Genomic DNA, 17,550 nt, shown 5'->3' with positions numbered 1-17,550 from the left:
TCTTATAATTTTCAAGAAATGATGAAAATATGGCTTTTCTTTATGTATACCATGGCTGTTGTTATTGGTCGTGGACACGGGGGTGATGGAGCTGAGGACCCACCTCTCCCAGGTGGTAGAGGTGTTGGTCATCACGAGCAGGATGGTAAGTCTTATTATGAATTTTTATTTACTATTTTTATTCAGTTATTATAAATTAAATACCGTTTCTAATAATTTTTAATTACATTTGTAGTTGAGCAACGTGCACGTAGGAAAGTTCGAGGCAAAGCCAAAAATATAAAGCTTGAAAAAGCGATCTTACGGAATCAGGGCAAACCGATTAGCATGGAATATGATAGGGATATCACATTTGATCCCGTAGGAGAGCCGAAAGACATGTTTTCACGAGAAATTGGGAAAACAATGTGGCAAATGGTCCTTTTTGATAAATGGACTTGGAAAAAAGTTTCCCCTGCAATAAAGGATATTGTATTACAACATTTAGCGATAATTATTTATTTAAAAATATTTCATATGGTTAACTATAACTGGTTTTTACTTGGTTAACTTTTTTTTGTAGACAAAGTTTGATTTGGATCAGATGTACCAGGATGAACAAGCTAATATGTTGATAGAGAGTTTTCAAGCAGCTTTGTTAAAAGGTTATCGAGAACGTAAAGCTGACGCAAAAGAATATTTTAAGTTAGTAGGAGGGTATGAAGATATCCCGGGAGCATTAGCCAACCCTCCAAAGGTTATGGAAGTTGATAACTGGAAGAAAGCAGTTGAGTATTTCAAAACGGACGAACACATAATTGCTTCAGAAAGAAACAAAAAAGTCTGTAAAATGCAAACAAATGTGAATCGTGGGGGGTCGAGCTCGTATAGCAGTACTTGCTATAAGAAGGTAAGGTAACGATACATGTAATTATTTATTTAAAATATAATCTAATTTTTAAAGTTAAACAGAACCTTAAGAGAGTGTAAACGTTTCGCAAAGCTCATACCGATAAGAATGGTGTGTTTGTTAATGCTGAGGCGGAACAACAATATGTAAGTATTTAATTATAATTTTATCATATAATTAAATGTTTATTTATACTTAATTGTTACTCACTTTTGGCAGTTACAAAATCGGTTAGTTGAAGAGCTGTTAGAACAAACTCAAGGTGAAAGTGAGTTAACACTCGCTCAAGAAAGAGCTTCGTTTGAGAAAGTATTAGGAAAGCGATGTGGTCATATTAGAGGCATTGGTCGTAAACCTTCTACTCTCCGGCCGATTCCACAGCCTTGGCAACCATCACCACAACCATCACAGGTAAAACAATCTACTTTGGTTTTTTGTGGTGATTATTTGCTAAAAACTTTGTTAATTAGGTTTTTGTCCCAAGTGCAAGAAATAGCAACATACTTTGTCTTAGTTTAAAAATAGCAATCTATTTTAGAATCATAAAATGCATGTTGATTTGGTAATTTTTGTTTTGTGGTGATTATTTGCTAGAAACTTTGGTAATTGAGTTTTTGTCACAAGTGCAAGAAATAGCAACGTACTTTGGATTTTTGTCTTACTTTAAAAATAGCAATCTACTTTAGCATCATAAAATGCATGTTGATTTGGTAATTTTGGTTTGTGGTGATTATTTGCTAAAAACTTTGGTAATTGGGTTTTTGTCCCAAGTGCAAGAAATAGCAATGTACTTTGGCTTTTTGTCTTAATTTAAAAATACCAATGTACTTTACCATCATAAAATGCATGTTGTTTTGGTAATTTTTATTTGTGGTGATTATTTGCTAAAAACTTTGGTAATTGGGTTTTTTTCTCATGTGCAAAAAATAGCAATGTACTTTGGCTTTTTGTCTTAATTTAAAAATATCAATGTACTTTGATAGTTTTTGTTTATGTTTGATAATTTAACTTATAAGTTTATATATGTTGTTATTAATTATGTAGTTGGAAAATCTTCGTGCAACGCTCAACGACCCAGCATGTAGGGATGAACTTTATTTGTTTTTTCAATCCCAAAATAATCGAGGAAACGATGGGAACGAAGATGATGATATGTAGGGATGAGTTTTATTTGCATATTACACTTGTTGTCACGCTTTGCTACAATTGTTAGATTGTAAAATTTTTTGTTGTTTTATATAATTAGCGGTGACACTATTACCGGCGACATTATTACATTTTATATGTAATCGGATGTTATGTAATTACCGGACGACATTATTACCGGCGAAATTATTACTTTTTATATATTAATCGGATGTTTGTTTTGTAATTAGCGTCGACACTATTATTTTTTATATTTAATCGAATGTTGTTATGTAATTACCGATGACATTATTACCGGCAACCAAAATTGTTGATTAAAAAAAAATTAAAAAATGAAAATTGTAATTACCGGCGACAGTATTACCGGCGATATTATCATTACCGGTAACATGGTCATTAGCGGCGACGTACTCATTAGCGGCGACAATTCTCATTACCGGCGACATATTGATCAATAGCGACGAAACAGTAGCGACGACTTATTACCGGCGACACGTCGCCGCTATTACTATTACCGGCGACAACTTGACCTTTTAGCAGCGACTTTTGTGGCCGCTAATGATCTTTTTCCTTGTAGTGAAACCCGTCCTAATTTTTTACAAAGAAACAATAAGTACCACAATTCTACACATTCTATTTTAACTACCGTATATCTAAACTCGAACTTGTCAAAAAAACATGAAATGAAAGCTAGCGGAGGCTTTGTTGTAATCTGAAAAATAGAAAACTACTAGTTTGATGATAAGATTCAATAGAAAACTAACAAATTAAGAGAATGAATCCACCTTCTGATTTTATCCTTATAAAATTAAGAATGCATATTTCATGGTTAAATGATTGAATGGAATTCGTTTATCATTCAGGTTGACTAATGGGTTATTTAATTCACAACGCAGTTCATGAACCATACCCGAGTGTAAAATTAACGATCATAGAAAACTCTTTTCATCGCCTCAAAATGTATTTAAAGCCAACATTAACACTTTCCATAAACACACTAAACCCTATCAAATTCCAAGAGCCAAAAAAACGAAAAAAAAAAACAAAGCGATGGCTCCTTCGACTTCCCACATATATCATCACCTCCTCTTCTTCTTTCTAGTGTTCCTCCTCCATGCCCAGCAATGTCCGGCGGCAGGTGGATCGTGGTCTGTCCTCCTCCCAAGTATTGGCATTTCAGCCATGCACACACAGTTACTTCCCAATGATCGTGTTGTCATGTATGACCGCACCGATTTTGGAGTCTCCAATATCTCACTTCCAAACGGGGCATGTCGTCCTAACACAACCGATTGTTCTGCCCATTCAGTCGAGTATGATGTTGCATCAAACACCGTTCGTCCACTTATGGTGCTCAGCAATGTCTGGTGTTCGTCTGGAACATTAATGCCCGATGGAAGATTGGTCCAAACTGGTGGCTTTGATGATGGTTATCGTGTTGTCCGAATTTATAAATCGTGTGATTCATGCGACTGGCAAGAGATACGTAATGGCCTGAATCAACAACGATGGTATGCGACCAATCATATTTTGCCAGATGGCAGACAAATTATTATTGGTGGCCGCCAAGCATTTAACTATGAGTTCTACCCCAAGATGTCGCCCACTGAGAACACTCCAAATTTGCCTTTTTTGGTTCAAACCAACGATCCTAACGTTGAGAATAATTTGTACCCATTTGTATTTCTCTATCCTGATGGAAATCTTTTCATTTTCGCCAACAATCGTGCTATTTTGTTCGACTATTCCAACAACCAAGTTCTCAAGACATACCCTTCAATGCCCGATGGTCAACCAAGGAATTACCCAAGTACCGGTTCTGCAGTACTTCTCCCTCTCCAGATAACACAAGGAACAGTAAATGCCGTAGAAGTGTTGGTTTGTGGGGGTGCACCAAAAGGAGCATTTGCGAATGCAAATAAAGGGATATTTGTTGGAGCTTTGAACACATGCGGAAGGATCAAAATATCTGACCCTAACCCTCAATGGGTCATGGAGACGATGCCTTTCGCTCGAGTCATGGGTGACATGTTGTTGCTTCCCAATGGTCATGTTTTAATCATCAACGGTGCATCTGCTGGTGTTGCAGGTTGGGAACTTGGGAGGAACCCTGTTCTTAGCCCAGTGATTTACCAACCTGATAAACAGGTCGGGTCTCCATTTGAAGTGCAGAATCCAAGCACCAAACCAAGAGTTTACCATTCCACAGCGGTTTTACTAGCAGACGGACGAGTTCTTGTTGGTGGAAGTAACCCCCACGACAAATATGAATTCACAAACGTTCTATATCCCACTGAACTGAGTTTGGAGGCGTTCTCTCCTTCTTATTTGGATTCAAACTCGTCTGATATACGCCCCAAAATAATCTTGCCTCTAAAAAACACTAAAATAGGGTATGGGAAACAAGTAGTTATTGTGTTTACAGTTTCAGGCATTGTGGATCCAAGCTCAGTTTCAGTGAAAATGGTGGCACCTCCGTTCAACACACATTCGTTTTCTATGAATCAAAGATTGCTCGTGCTTGATGGTGGCGTGGCTGCCCTGATTTTGGGGAAGTCAAGATACCAAGTTGTAGTAACAACACCGCCCAATGGTAACGTTGCTCCGGCAGGGAATTATCTTTTATATGTAGTTCACAAAGAGATCCCAAGTGCTGGTACTTGGGTTCAATTGTAGTGATAAAATATATCATAATTGTCAATATTGTTGTGTTCATCTCTAATTATACACTCATTTTTATTTTGGAACGACAAATCTAATATACTCCTAAACTACTACTTAATCAATCTATATCCATCTATATCCATGACGGGACTTGAACCCTCAACCTCTAGAAGTGAGGACAACACCTGATATCATTAGGCTTTTTGGTAATTATACACTCATTTCTTAACAGGGTTTTATCATCATAATTATAAAGACCATGTTTTTTAACTTAGTTTATCCATTTGTCTTTTTCGCTATTTTACTTTTTATTCATTTCTAAACTTTTCATATAACAATTGGTGTTGTGTATATATATATATATATATATATATATATATATATATATATATATATATATATATATATATATATATATATATATATATATATATATATATATATATATATATATATATATATGGGAAAAGTGAATATACATTACAGCCCCACCTAAGCTTACGTACTAAACTTAATGAAAATACGTTGTTTTACTATACAAAGATTGCGATTAAGGGATTCACGATTAACACTTGAAGATGTAGATTCATGATCGACGTAATAGTTTTGATAAGGAAGCAAGAATATTGATTATATTCGACCTTCGTGACAGTGGAAAGCAGTAATGTTCGTTGGGATGAAGTAATGGAGGAAAGAAAACATGGATGGTAAAATGATAATGGAGGAAAAAAATATTATCGTGGATAGTATATTACTAAGTGAAAACCAAACCGAGTATTTTTACTAAGTTAAAACGACATATTTTACAGGTTTAGTACCTAAGCTTAGATGGGGCTGTAATGTGTATTCTCTATCCCCTATATATATATATATATATATATATATATATATATATATATATATATATATATATATATATATATATATATACACACACACTAGCCATTTACCCGCGTTAAACGACGGGTGTGAATAGTTTCGGTAATTCGTTTCTTTTCGGCGAAAAACGATTAGTTTCAATTCAACGATTATTTTGCTTTATGAGATATGTTATAAAATATGACACTATGTAATGACAAATGTCACTAACCATTAGTTTCAATTCAACGATTCATTTTCTTTCTGACGCACAATGTATTTTTTAAATGTATTTGTCCTATGTATTTATCGCTTTTGTGTATGTTATATAAGTGTTTTCATACATGTGATCTATTGTTTCTAAAATATATCATTTTCTTATTCTTGATAATATAGCGGAAAAAAGCATTTTTTTGGTTTGTAAATTTAGAGTCTTTTCCAACTAAGTTTTCAATCCCCTAAAGCTCGTTGCTATTGATACAAAAAATAACCATAATCTAAACAAAATATTTTGAATAAATCCTCATTATAATAAAGAAGATGAGAACCTTTTTACCTTGACTCTAGAACTTAATTGTTTTTCTTATGACTTTAGCCTTGAAATCAAGTGTTTTATTTAACCCATTTTGTAGAAAGCTTACTTTATTTATAATAGTGAAATTCATAGGTCTATCATGTAAATTGGAAATTTGGGCCATTGTTTACCCATTTTCCGACATGTGTTCCTCATGTATGGTTAGAGGGGTCTAAAGCACTGTCATCATCAATTTGGAAACACCGTTTGTCAGTTTTGAAACACACAAACCGGTGATAAAGGGGTATAACACATTAGAAAATAGTAAAATAGAATTAAGTTGAAATTTCTTACGGTAGGAGTAACCAATATCGGTTTTCTTAATTGAAACTCTCATCATTTCTTTTGACTCTTTCTCCCTTCAAACTTTGCAAAATAATAATAATAATAATAATAATAATAATAATAATAATAATAATAATAATAACCATTAAAACCAATATCTGATTGGGATTTGTTTAAGACAAATACACAGTAAATCTTCGTTGCATTCATACACCATATAAATTGGTACCAATAAATTGAATTACTAAAAGACCAAATCGGGGGACGGCGAATACTTTGTTTCGATAATTACTTTCTTTTTGGAACAAAAACCATCTGGACCATATATGGACCATATATGTAACTAAAAAAGTTGGGACAAAAACTAATTTGATCAAAGTTATTTCCCCATTTTAACTAATTAAAGTATTTAATGTTTTTTTTTGACCTTGCATCTTGCGAGGTTGAGGTTTACTTTATATATATTTTTTCCTGTATATAGCTCCTTTGTTAAGTAAGATAAATATAAACATACTAAAATCAATCTATTTTATGTGAATGGATACACATAAATTAGTTGATGTTAATTTTATTTGCAGATAGAAAATGACAAGATGTCATTTTATCAAAAAAAAAATTGTTATTTTAGTTTCATTAATAGAAAATTATATTTAAAGTTTGACGTTAGAATCTAACTAAAAAGTTATGTGTATTAATTTTGTTATGTATTTAACCATTTGAGTGCATAAAGTATAAAATATTAGATTAAATAAATCAATTGATTGTAAAACGTATAAGTAAATATTAGAATGAATTTGACTCTGACTATGAGGATTCAAGATACATGCAGTAACCCATGGCCAAATAGTTTGATGAAACAACCGAAAACAAAAAACATATTAAAGATTTGATACATGTACAACAATGTAAAATATAAAAGTAATAAGGATCATAACAAAAGTATACTTATGACTATGGTTGTATGTCTATTTTGTTTTCTATATAGTCACTTCTTTGATAACAGATCAAGCCCACATGCAGCATGTTACCACTTCAGCTGTAAGATCAAAGAACATAACAGAAGAGTAAATGCAAAAAATGAGTAAATGTGGGGAATTAACTATAGTTATACAATATTCATAAATATGGTTATGCAAAATTCAACAGAAGAGTAAATACAACTAATGGCTTATATAATTGATTTTGGACTCTTAGACCAAATTACCTATATTTGATTGTTTATGTGGAGTTGATTTGGCTGAAGCTTTTTCCAATACTATGACCATTTTACCCTTGCATGGCTTTTTCAGGTGGCGATGTTTGGTGCATTCATCTAAAGGATTCATCTAGATTTCTTATGTTTATACATGATATGGTGCTTTTTGATTCAAGATTGGCTGGTGGGAGAATTTTGCTTGTTTTGACCATTCTACCCTTAATGGTTTGGTTTTAGTTGCCTTATGGATGATGTATATCCATTATTCAAGCATTTATCTCCTTGCTACTACTGCCTAATTCTTTTGGCGTGTTTGGTTTAGAGTTTGAACCACTTTACCCCTACATCTTTGTGGGTTTATTGTTGGGTTGGTTGACTGGTGTTGGGTCTATAGTTGAAAGCTGCTATAAAACATATGAATACCATTACGTCATGTCCAATCCCCAACTAAACAGTGTATGTGTATATAAAACTGAACATTTAATAGCACCAAAATCTTTTACATATCACTCTCTTTCATTACTCATAATCAAGATCTTTTACATATCTATCTCTTTCGTTCTACCTAATAATCTACATAAAACTGAACAGTTAATAACACCAAAATGTCAAAAGAATCATTATTATTGAATCAAAAAATTTCAAAACTTACACTCTATAGGTATCTTTCCCCCTTATTGCTTTAATATTAATATCATCAAGAATCCAGTGGAGGAAGAGAAGATCCCACACTTGAAACCTTGAAATCTGCATTAGAAACAATTACAACCAACAATCAATGAAAACTTACATTCTTAAGAGATATTTAAAATGCATAAAATTGAATCATAATTAGCATCAAACCTTCATGTTGAGTATGTTTGAACACATAGGTCCCACATTCACATGAAATATTCATATCTAATTGAGATAGAGGGGTGTATCGAGTTCTAGGTTTGTTCTTCTAGTCTATTTGTTCTGGAACAAAATCAAAAAATATGACCTAGTATAGATCGAATATCCTCCTGTTGGCCCCTAGCACACAACACACACAGGGATAAACTATGCTCATATCTCCATTTTGTAGAATTCAGAAATTCAGAAAATGAACTTGATCATGCAGAATTCAAATTTTATAATCAATCTCAAAAGGAAAAAAATCAGGAAATCTATTTTCTTTTTGCAGAAAATAAAGTTACTTTTATAGAAATAGAAATCAGAAGCAAACCTAAATCGGACATATTTTGGCGTACGAAGAATGAAATCAAAAAATAGGAGGCGATGTTCGGATGTATCGGGCAGGGTTTAGGGTGGTGAATGGCGGATATGGATGGTGAACGCGTACGAAAGCGATGGTGTGTGTATATTAGTGAAGAGGTAGTCGAACCAAAATTAGTCTCTGATTGATTGTTTGTTTATTGTTTGGAAAGTCACATATGAGAAATCTAACCTCCACCTATGTACATTACTACATACAAACGCAACCTTCCACATAAGCTGAAATAAAATAAAGAATATGCTTACTTTGTTCTGTCCTAGAGAAGATTTAACAGCCAAAATGTAGTATCGCACAATGAATAGCTCCAATCCCAAGCTTTGTAAGCTACAAATCAGACCCTGAAATCCTAAGATTAGATTTATAGAAATGAACAACGTCAGGTTCTTAAGAGGATATAAAAACGGAAAAAAAAACTCACTTGTTAGAAACCCTACAATGGAACCATATTCACTTCTAGAACTGCTGGTAATTAGTGAACCAAGCCCTAGCTTCCAAACAATCAAAATCAATCGGATCTCCACCTATATTTTAGAAAAATACATACATAGAAAATTAGACAGATACACATACAAATACATACACATATGTACATGAATAAATACACACACACACACACAATATTTCACAAAAAATGAAGAAATATGCCCAGAGTGTTAGAATTGAAAGGGAGGAAATAAAGATTACCTATTTGACTTCAAATCGTTGGAAACCTTCAATCATCAGTATTCAAATATTCCATTTCAAGAAACCCACCACCAACCTATGTTTGAATAGAGAGAGAGAGAGAGAGAGAGAGAGAGAGAGAGAGAGAGAACGCCAGAGAAAGAGGGGGGTTAAGTTTCAAGTGGGTCTAATAGCGATGGTATGATGGTCTTGACTCGTTCAAGGTGTGTGCTCCTGGTATGGTGTGAGACGGTGGAGCTGGTGTGCCTGGCATCTAATTAGGCTTAGAGATAAGGAGAGATGGTTGTGAGAAGGGGGAACATTTAATAGTGAGGAAAGATTTCAAAATTTTAAACTGAAAATAATGTGAGAGTCAGAAAAAGAAGGAATAAAGGATTTGATATATAGGGGAAGCCATAAAATCAGTTTATTTAGATAACCATAGAGCCGGGATTAAAGGCGGGGACCGAGTCAAAAACTGTTGCAGAGCTGAACGATTTTAGTATATAAAGTCATTGTACAAATCGTATAAGGGATTGTATCTCTTAAAATTCAACATTTAGGCCTAAATGCTTATTAAGTTACAAATATATATATATATATATATATATATATATATATATATATATATATATATATATATATATATAATTGAATTGATGCAAGTAGAGTGCCAAAGTATTGATTATTTTATCGAGCTCACAGTCGAGCTTGAAAATTATGTTTCGAGCTGAAGGTTTTAAGTCAAATTAAGTTTCAAGTTTGGCAGCACTCAACTTAGCTCGATTACACCCTCGGTCCTAGCTAGTGATGCCATGCATAAGTTGTAAATAATTTTTTCCTGTTCTGCTACCTTCTTATTAATAAGGGTGTAACCGAGTCAAGTTAACTCTTGAGATATTCGACATCGACACGATTTCAAGTCATTCCGAGATCTAGCTTAAGCTACTCAAGTCATTATAGAACTGAGCTGAGTATCAGCTCGCGAACCTAACATGCTAAATCGAAGATAATTATATTTGTACTTTTAGCATTTCTTTTATTCATATTTACATTATGCTAGTGCTAAATCGAGCTCGCGAGCTTAATCGTATTTCTAGAGCAATTTAAGAAATCTTTTAATAGCTAACTGAGTTTAGCTGAGCGGAGTTCGAAAAGTTTGATTAGATTATCGAGCTCGACCTTCAAAATTAAAGCTCAATTCCAGCTCGAGCCGAATTTCGAGCTCCAATTTTTTGTTGAGTCGAATTTTGAGCTTACGAGTACTCGAATCGACTCGGCTCTATACAACCCTACTTGTTAGTAGTTTGCTTTTTTAATAAACTAATGTTTCAAGTAAAATTTGTGATTGTATTATGCTTTGTAAGGGTGAGCGAAAACGAAAGGGCTAACACGGAAAAGAAAGGTTTTCATCATCAAAACCCTACAAAGTAATATTATATTTGGTTTTAAAATGTCACCAAACTTTTTTTTAGGAATTATAAGCCCTTAAGAAAGCGAATGGATCATGTTAGAAGGTAAAGCTTAGAGGATGTGGCCAAAGTACTATCCCCACAGATCCCATTTGGACGTTAACGTGAAATTGCTTAGATGATGTGACCCAATTCCACTTCGTTCGTCTCCCTTTTCACTAGAATACGAGCAATTACACCTCGTGCCGATCATGTACTCCCTCTTCCTTCTTTCATTCTTTCGACAACCACCGTACATCCACCCTTTCCTTTTATCGCTATAGATGAAGAAACCAACAAGACTTCTGATGAGTAAATCGACAAACCCAAAGCTCCAAATCAACGAATTCCATCATCCAATCTATGTGTTCTTTGAACTTAAATGAAATATCCATTTTGTCTCCATTGGTCCGGAGGGCTACAATTGTCGATGGGTAAATGCAATAAATGAATTGGAAACTTCTGTGCCCCCATATTTATGGTTTGTTCCAACTCAAATGAAGGGCTTCCGATGAGATAACTGATGAAAATCCTAAACCTACCTATTAAAAATCTCTAACAACCATAAACCTCACAGGAATGGAGTTGAACTATACATAACTTTCCAATGGTATGCAAAAAATGCAATACAAAGAAACTAAGTATAAAGGAGTGAATCAAATCCCTGAATTTCAATTAAAAATACACACATATCAAGATAGGATTTATAAAAGATTTATTTCGACAAAACCACACGTCAAAAGAAGAGGGTGGTTGGATACAAACAACAAAAAGAAAAGCATCTGCAATTCATATATAGAGCTATTTTAATATGCAATGAGTTTAATGGTGATGTTCATTTGATTGAAATTGGTTTGGTACATGTTTGACATTTTATTAAATTCATTTTCTTATTTTATTCATAAATTTATGAACAACGTCTAACCTACGTGCAGGAAGACACAATGTACATACCAAAATAATTTAATATCCACAAGATATTGCCTACTACTATTTTATTGAATGACCATTATTTTATTTATTAATTGTTGCAATGCGTGCAACAAATGGAATGGAATTGTGATTAATATGCTTAAATAAAAAATTAGAATTATTACATTATCAGTCGCGTGCCATATATATATTTTTTTATTTGCTTCCGTCAAGCGGAAAAGTTTAATTAACCCAGTAGTGAGGTTGTAAGTTCAATTTGTTGATGGGGTCGTATCTTCTTTCTCAAATGACTTTGGTTGCTTCCATGATGAGTAAGGGATTGTCCAATATCACTAAATAGAAAACCAAAATGACAAACAAAAACCCGGCCTGTGATTACACGACAAAGATGACATTGTTGGTTGAGATGTTATTCGTTGGCTCGTGAAGTAACAATGTAATATTAAAGCGACACAATAATATCCATATAACCCGGTGAAATTTACAACATAAAAAATATAATAAATGCACCATCTAATTAATGCATGAAACAAATGTAATATAGTACTTTGGGATTTTATCTCCGGATTTGGACCCAGATTCCTGGACTTGGAATGTCTTTATGGACCACAAACAACATATAATTCCCAGCCGGTGCAATGTTACCAGATGGAGGTGCCACCACACCAACTTTATAAGTCGACTTTCCGACAGCCTTGGCGGAGTTACCGCTGTCAAGCACCAGCAACCTTTGATTCATAGAAAACGAGTGGGTGTTAAATGAAGGTGACATCAATGTCACAGTGACCAATGTTATGTCCACAGGGCCTGCAACCGTAAATGTAATAGCCACCCTTTTTCCATAGCGAATATCGGATTTTGTCTTGGGTGAGATTATCCTGGGGCGCAAAGAAGAGGAGTTTGAATCCAAATAAGAAGGCGAAAAGGCCTCCAAGCTCAATTCAGTTGGGTAAAGAACATTTGTGAAGACATATTTATCATGAGGGTTGCTTCCACCAACAAGAACACGACCATCTCGTAGCATAACCGCTGTGGAATGGTAAACTCTAGGTTTTGTGCTTGGATTTTCCACCTGGAATCGAGACCCGATTTGGTTATCGGGTGTATAAGTCACAGGGCTGAGAACTGGATTCCTCCCAAGTTCCCACCCTGCAGCTCCAGCGGATGCACCATTGATGATCAAAACATGACCATTGGGAAGCAACAACATGTCCCCCATGACTCGAGCCAAAGGCATGGTCTCCATCACCCATTGTGGATTTGGATCCGATATTTTGATCCTCCCACAAGTATCAAGTGCTCTATCAAATTTTCCATTATTTGCATTAACAAATGCTCCTGTGGGTGCACCCCCACAAACCAATACTTCCACTGCATCTACTACCCCCTTTTTTATCCGCAAAGGGAGTAGTACTGCAGAGCCCGTGCTTGGGTAGTTTCTTGGTTGACCACCGGGTATTGTTGGGTAAGTCTTTACAACTTGGTTCTTGGAGTAGTCGAATAAGATTGCACGGTTATTTGCAAAAACAAACAAATTCCCATCAGGATAGAGAAATACAAAAGGGTATAAGTTATTCTCAACATTGGGGTCATTAGTCTGAACCAAAAATGGAAAGCTGGGAGAGTTCTCAGTAGCCGACGTTTTGGGGTAGAATTCGTAATTAAATGCCTGGCGGCCTCCGATGATAATTTGTCTCCCGTCTGGCAACAAGTGATTGGTGGCATACCATCTCTGTTTACTCAAACCATTTGGTATCTCATTCCAATCGCATGTTCCACACGATTTATAAGTTCTCACCCTCCTGTAGCCATCATCCCAGCCGCCTGTCTGGACTAAAGTGCCGTCAGGCATTAGGGTTCCTGAGGAACACCACAGATTGGTTAAAACCATGAGTGGACGTACTGTATTGGAACCAACATCATACTCCACCGAGTGGGCTGAGCAGTCTGTTGAGTTAGGACGGCATTTGCCATTTGGAAGAGAGATGTTGGAGACACCAAAGTCTGTTCGATCATACATTACAACACGGTCGTTGGGGAGTAGCTGCATGTGCATGGCTGAGATGCCAATGCTTGGGAGAAGGACGGACCATGATCCACCTGCAGCAGGACACGGTGGGGCTTGGAGGAGTAGGATGAAAAGGAGAAGATGATGATAAAAGGAGAAGCTGATCATGTTCAAGTTTCTACTTTTGTTTTTTCTTTGTTTCGGGATTAGTAGTGAGGTTCTTGTGTGTTTTAGAGATGATAGAGGTGGGTTTAAATACTTGTTCAGGCCATGCAATGTCTAAAAAGTCAACTAGCTGAAACTTGTGTAAGGAGAGTTTCAAATATTCCCTTCATTTCTATGATATTATTAGATATGCGATTTCAAAAGAATTAGTGTCGGGTTCATTCACTACAATTATTGACATATATTAGAGACATGCAATGATTTTCATAAAGTCAATTTCATTTACATTTTTTATGTTTAACTAATGTATATCCTCTATATAGTTTATATGAATGAAATCAGATTTCTTTAGGTCATGTTTTACATTGGACATAATTAAAATTTTGGAGTATAGAACATAAAATTAAGAGATTCTCAATGATTCAAAGCACCATTGCTCTCCTTGAATGGTTTGGTGTCTAATTAATTATTGGTTTAATCAACTTGTAAAATAATTCCACTGGTGCTGTTCGTGATTGCTTCAAAAGTCCCTTGGCTGCTCGTATAAATTTTAATCATCACGCCTTCCATTGAAATTGCGGATATTTATTGTTGTTCGACTTTCCTTGAACAAAGAACTTGAAGGAGTGTAGGACAACCTTTCCAAGAACGTAGGGTTGTTTTATCATTCTTGCTCCTCCAGATTATTCTATGCTTGGTGTTATTTTTGTAGTGGTTTATGACATATTTTCCCTTGTATTTTCTTGCCATCATCAATACAAGAATTTTGACTTGCAACCATAATTGTTAAAGCCTAAAAATGTGACCATATCCTATAAACACATTTTTTTCATCAAAAGTACACTAGTACAAAAGATATTTAATAGTGGGATGAGTTTTTTTTTTTTTTTTTGTTGATGCAGTGGTAGCTGAAAACCGCATCATTAAAACATTTTCGCATTAATAAACCAAGGAACCGCATCATTTAAAGTATTTATTGATGCGGTTTTCCTCAAAACGCATTAAAGATTATTAAAACGGATTTAATGGTGCGGTTTCCCCAAAAAGGCATTAAAAAGTCATTAAAACCTATAGTTATTTGGCGAAAAATCAAATATCCCGCTTCCTAAGTTTTCTAGGTTTTAGAACTCCCTTGTTTTTCCCAAGTTTCACTCTCTCCTTTTCTCCATCTCTCACGCCGCCCCTTCTTATACTTCTCCTTTTCTCTTTGCCATAACCATCGCCGATTCAAACATTGACCACTGGTTCTCTCCGCCATGGCTCGACCATAGCTCCGCCTCACCGGAAAACGTCACTGCCGCTGCCCCCACTTATTATGGAGAATGATGCTCAGCAAACCCTCGTCGCTCCGCCTCCTCCTCCACACTTCTCTCTCTCTCTCTCTCTCTCTCTCTCTCTCTCTCTCTCTCTCTCTCTCTCTCTCTCTCTCTCTCTCTTCTAATATTACAGGGGAAGACTTCGCCACAACCGGCCCACCACCATAGGTCAGCAGCCATCGTTTAGGTTGGAACAGTTTATTATGATATTGTGTATCATAGACTAAATAATGACAATGGTTAAAAGGCATATTCACTTTAAATTGTAATATTATTTTAAGTTAAACCATGTGTCTTTTGATAATTATTTAATTTTACAAAGTTAAATTTACAGCTTTCAAGGATTGAAATTGTAGAAAAAAAGAACAGAAACTGTGAAGTTCAATTTACAGCTTCCAATGGGTTTAAAAGTTTGAAAAAAACTGAACTGATACCTAAAAATTCATAATAAAAGGGGTCTTTTAAGAAAATCAGGAGTTCAAATAGTAGGACCCTTGATTTTTTTATGTTAAACCAATATAAATCCTCTATTTAGTTTATATGTATAAAATCAGATTTCTTTTGGTCATCTTTTACATTGGACATACTTAAAATGTTGTAGTGTAAAACATAAATTAAGATATTCTCAATGATTCAAAGTAACAATGCTATCCTTAAATGGTTTGGTGTGTAATTAATTCTTGGCTTAATTCAACTTGTAAAATAATTCCAGTGGTTTTGTTTGTGATTGCTTCAAAAATTCATCCGCTGCTCATAAAATTTTTAAATTTTATTGTTATTGAGCTTTTCTTGAACTAAGAACTTGAAGCATGACTACAGAACAAGCTTAATTTCCAAGAATGTTGGAGATCATCCTTCCTTACCCCTGGTCACACCCACCCTTCAACCCGAAGGAAGACCCACGAATACAAAAATTATCGAATCTCATGAGAGATCGGTTTCAATTTGTTTATTGTTTTCAAATATAAGACTGGTTAGGCACAAAAACAAATGACAAACTAATCTACTTATACACTACTAACTAAACAAATGAACCTATAAAGTAGGTCACATCCTAAAAGTAAACTAACGAAACGTGGGTATACGGTGACTGCTTGATGTCCATAATATTCGGTCCATTTCCATGCATATCGGTCAAAGCTATGACCTATTCTCTTTTTTACAGCCTCAACGTACGTTACTTCAACTTGTGCATAAAGGAACTAATAACCTAATTAACCCATTCAGATTACTAACTCGCTACCAACATACTGATCCGCTCCAACTGACCCGAACCATAACGATCCATGACACTACAAAAAATCAATTCAATAGAGACGACACCATTAGCGGCGATGCACACTATTAGCGGTGACACGTAATTTACAAGTTACGTGTCGCCGCTAATAATGTGTGACACCGCTAATGACGTCACCACTATTGGTAGAAAACCACGATCCACATCAAAAGAAAAGAGTAAGCCCTATCTGTTGATCCGGACTTAATCGAACGGCCGTAAAGGAAGATCACACAAAGTTTTAGCAGCGACGTCAATTGCAGCGACATTGTCGCCGCTAATGCTCCAAAAAAGGCGTTTTTTCCCTCCATACATTTCGCTGCTAAAACCCTATTGTCACCGCAAATACTCCTCCGTCGCCGCAAAAAGTCGTTGACAGAAGCATCGTTAAAGTTCAACGCAAATATACTATCCTATATCATTGTATTCTGATTACGTTTCTAGCTTCTTTCCTCTCATCATCGACGGTGACACCGAAAATGCCACCAAGCCTCGTACCTTCTATCATCGGCGACGACAAGACCGCCATCACCAACAGCAAAAGCATCAACGTCGATGACCCATCAGCTACCGGATTTTGTCTGCTTTTTTCCGTAATAGCCTCCAATGTCGGCGATTCTCCGAATATTCCGATTTCGTTTTTGTACATTGACTATCTAAGTGACTATCTAATGATTTGGGTGTTTGATTTTCTGTATTAAGCTTTGTGGACCTCTAACGTCGGGTTGTCATCACCACCACCAAAGCTTCCAAATTTTATTGCCACCACAACACCCCCATAGCATCACCACCATTCTGATTTCGTTCAAGCACATGTTTTATTAAATTTCATGAAGTATTCTAATCTAGTTTTTCATATTGTAAGCATG

At 35.3% G+C, this 17,550-nt stretch overlaps 2 pseudogenes; one reads left to right on the top strand and one right to left on the bottom strand.

The window, feature by feature from the left end:
• The first annotated feature begins 3,051 nt into the window (after positions 1-3,051).
• Positions 3,052-4,711, top strand: LOC145168856 (aldehyde oxidase GLOX pseudogene; annotated as a pseudogene).
• A 7,679-nt stretch (positions 4,712-12,390) lies between these two features.
• On the bottom strand, positions 12,391-14,131 carry LOC145168855 (aldehyde oxidase GLOX1 pseudogene; annotated as a pseudogene).
• Positions 14,132-17,550: the final 3,419 nt, after the last annotated feature.

The sequence above is a fragment of the Lactuca virosa genome, chromosome 4, assembly GCF_052849685.1.
Source record: "Lactuca virosa cultivar CGN04683 chromosome 4, Lactuca_virosa_CGN04683_v6, whole genome shotgun sequence".
NCBI classification, from domain to species: Eukaryota; Viridiplantae; Streptophyta; class Magnoliopsida; order Asterales; family Asteraceae; genus Lactuca; species Lactuca virosa.
This window is presented reverse-complemented; position numbering and strand designations above follow the sequence as displayed.